The 3717-nt window shown below is 38.8% G+C and overlaps 1 long non-coding RNA gene across 1 annotated transcript; it reads right to left on the bottom strand.

Annotated features, from left to right (window-relative positions):
- Positions 1-3061: 3061 nt before the first annotated feature.
- LOC131611565 (uncharacterized) lies at positions 3062-3717 on the bottom strand. Its single transcript, XR_009286997.1, has 2 exons — positions 3520-3717; positions 3062-3359 (listed from the first exon to the last, which is right to left on the bottom strand). It is a non-coding gene; the product is annotated as an uncharacterized LOC131611565 (long non-coding RNA).

Consider the following 3717-nt stretch of genomic DNA (forward strand, 5'->3'; position numbering starts at 1 on the left):
TCCTGGGGCTCCACATAGGTATAACTCCCATTCCTTTACATGAAATTAGGTATTTCATTATACATACACCTTTTTTTACATGCCTCGATCAATTTGATTTTTTAACCTAGAATAACAAATCAAAAATGAAGGTTTGCTTTAAATCTTCCCAAAATAAAACATGGGCCTCCATGTAGGTATAATTCCCAACCTCCCTTGTAAATACTTGTTTACATAGCTTTTGAATAAACTCAGTGGGCCTCTCCCCGAGTATAAGTCCCGAGCCCCGTGTATACAAACAGATCATCCTTACAGGTATATTTCCTTCATAAACTCCATTGTAGACACACACTTTGTCATATATATGTGCTTGTTCATATACTTGTTCATGTTTGTTCATAATTGTTCATGTGTTTGTTCAACTTAGTATAACACTAGGTTCCCCATAGCCTCCTATTGGACTTCGTGCAAAGAATCTCCCTAGTTTAGGTTAGGACATAGAGTATGGTTTCCCGGTGAAATCGCTCTAAGAGCTCAAACCAACTATACCACGCCTCCTCTTGGGCTTTGTACACACGACTTGTCCCTCCCATAGCCTCCTCTTGGGCTTACAATGCAAGGACCCTCGATTGTCCCTCCCATAGCCTCCTCATGGGTTTACAATGCAAGGACCCTAAGATAGCCTCCTCTTGGGCTTCGTACAAGGACCCACGGGCTTCTTAAAAGCATCCCCAATATCCAAAACAAATACCCTAGGAGATTAGACATTTATCATCTCTATGATAGGAGTATCGCTTCTATATCATCACAATCAACCAATCAAACTTCTTTTTGCCACAAGGCTGGCTAATCAATCAAACCTTTTGCCACCAGGCTGGCTGATTAATCAAAGTTTTTGCCACAAGGCTGGCTTCGTCGAAACTTTTGCCACAAGGCTGGCTGATTAATCAAAACTTTTTGTCACAAGGCTGACTTATCAAAAGTTTTTGCCACAAGGCTGGCTAATCAAACTTGGTTTTGCCACAAAGTTAGCTAAACAAAAACATATTTATCATTCTAAGCACCATAAGTGATGATATAGATTAGATACATCGAGCATTAAGATGACATTTGTCTCTTATCCTTTGCTTCCACTAGCATAAGTGGGAACTATGATTGCTCTGACTTTCTCAACATCCCTTTGAGAATATGTAGGCACAAGGTCGTATCCTTGGCGAGCAAAACTTCTCCCTCAAACCACCCAAAACCTTAGCACCCGTAGACCCCGAGCTACAGATGCTCTGATTCCCTCTAAGGGATATGTATGCAGAGGATCGCGATGATCTTTGCGAGCATAATCAAACAAACACCTTAGGCCCCACCTATCTCACAACAAAAAAACCTCCACAATAGCATAGAATGAAACAAACATAATAAAGAAGCCTATAGAGTACTATAGATACGTTGGGTGCTAAGACCTTCCCTTCGTATAACCAACCCTCTTACTCGGAATCTCTCCCCCACTTTTGCATTGCTTTTAATTTTGTTATTTGCTTTGCATATCTTTTAAGGTTATTGCAACTTTTATCCTTTTCCTACTTTGGAAACAATAAAAATTTTGGTCGTGACAAAAACAAAAGAAAAATCATTTCCTTGAGCACTCGAGCCCTGAGAAGGCATCTGGTGTCTCATCCCCGATCGATTTTTCCCCGCGACAGAAAAATGGCGACTTCACTGGGGACAAAACTTTTTATTGTTTCCAAAGAAAGGGTTAATTCTAATTGTTATGTTTGTTGTTTCATTCTTGTTACATGTGTGGTTCTGTGGTTCTGTTACTTGTGTGGTTCTGTTACAAGTGATACATTATGGACAAATCCTAACCCGGATTAAGTACACATAAGAATTAGGTGGAGGGTATAGTCATGTATGGCATACAAGGAGTTCAGTCCTTAAAAAGCTGGCATGAGAATCCTTCCGCTCAGTGGAGGTTCCTTGTTGGTAGTATATATTTAGCAAGTTCAATTGTGAAGACATTATTGCTTTCATTGAACTGTAGAAGCTGAGTTGGCTGTAGAACCCATAACCTATCCTGGCCTTATTAGGTTGTGGCGCAGAAACTATTCAGGTGAAGACTTGGATTAGTTGTCATGCGGAGAGCCACACTCAGACGAGTTTTTCTTGAGAATATTTCTAGCTCACAAGTTCAGTTGTGCAAGCCGGTAATATCCGAAAGAAAAATGTAGACTCTGACGTATCAGTAGAACATGTTGTGTAGGTGATTAAACCCTAGTACTATCCCATGTTTGGTTCTCTGACCTCTGTCATACCCCAAATTTGTCCTACCCTTTTACTTTCATCTGGCTTAGGTCTTGCATTCATCTGCATACTATCCATTAGGTCATTAACATAATTCATGCATCATTAATCAATAAGCTTTGCAAGGGATCGAGGTTGTAAATAGAGTTGAGGTTTCACATGGCTTGAAGTTCATACTTTGTGCAGGCTTGTTTCTGTTGAATTTTCAACTAATCGTGGATTAAGGTTCCTTTCGCTGTGATTATGTCGACTGGTGGATTTTCAGGGTTGTTTCTATGATCATCTTATTGTTAGGGTGTCATCTAGTTTATTCTCCAATTCAAAGTTTGGTTCATTTGATTACTCCAAATACAAACTATCCGTTCGAAGCTTCGCCAAAAGAGTGTGTATTCATTTGTTTGAAGAAGGTATTGGACCACTCTCAATTGTTAAAGACATTCGACAAAGTTTCAACTTAGTCAAAGTCAACCATGGACGGTCAACTTTGTTACCGAAGTTCATAGTGAATCATCTTGAGCTCTTGTCTTATGATGTTGGTTCAAGTTGCAAATTGAGAGAAATATATGAAGATTCATTTGTACATTTAGGAGGAAAATGCAATTTTTGAATTCAAAGTTAAAGCTCGTCATATGTTGCTTCAAAGTCAATACGAGATTCGTCCCAATACAAGGTCACCCAAAGAAAATGGAGGATCTACAGGAAAATGTACAAAATAGGAACAGTTGACTTTTTAGGACTTTTGACCTTTGACCAAAAACTTGGATTACAATTCAAAGAAAATGAAAAGGAAGAGAATAATAGTTGCATTCATTTGGAAGAAAAAGATCTCCATTACAACATTCCAAGTCCACACATTTACAAAATGAATTCAGTTCATATCCAAGGACCAAGTACATTATAAAAGGAAATTTACACAACTAGAATCTAATCCTCATCCTAAAGTTCTAAAACGTTGGCTTCCTTCATGTTATCTTCAAGCCATACCCCTGCTCCCATCTTCGTCACTAACAATTCACTGGTATCCCATGAGCATCACCGATGTCCAAACCTCCTTTCTCCCCATGATCCTTGAACCGACCTGCTGCCTGCATGTTGAAAAATAGCATAATCATTCACAATACCAACACAGAACTTTCATAACAAAAAACACAGTCTGCACAACAATGCTTCAACATAAACTGAACCACAATTAAAAGAAACTTCCTGCACAATAAAAGAAACTTTCAGCCAACAAGTTCTATTAACCTTTCATACCCAGCTTCACATACTAGTCCATACACATTAGAACCAATACAATAACCCTGCACAAGACATCAAAATCTGATTCAGCTCACCATAACTGCACATTTCCAAATCAGTTCAGAAACAATTATTTCTAACAGCACCTGCTACTTACTAATCTCCCAAATAGTTCTCCAACCGCCTGTAACAAACAATAACAGA

The sequence above is a fragment of the Vicia villosa genome, linkage group LG6 (genome assembly GCF_029867415.1).
Source record: "Vicia villosa cultivar HV-30 ecotype Madison, WI linkage group LG6, Vvil1.0, whole genome shotgun sequence".
NCBI classification, from domain to species: domain Eukaryota; kingdom Viridiplantae; phylum Streptophyta; class Magnoliopsida; order Fabales; family Fabaceae; genus Vicia; species Vicia villosa.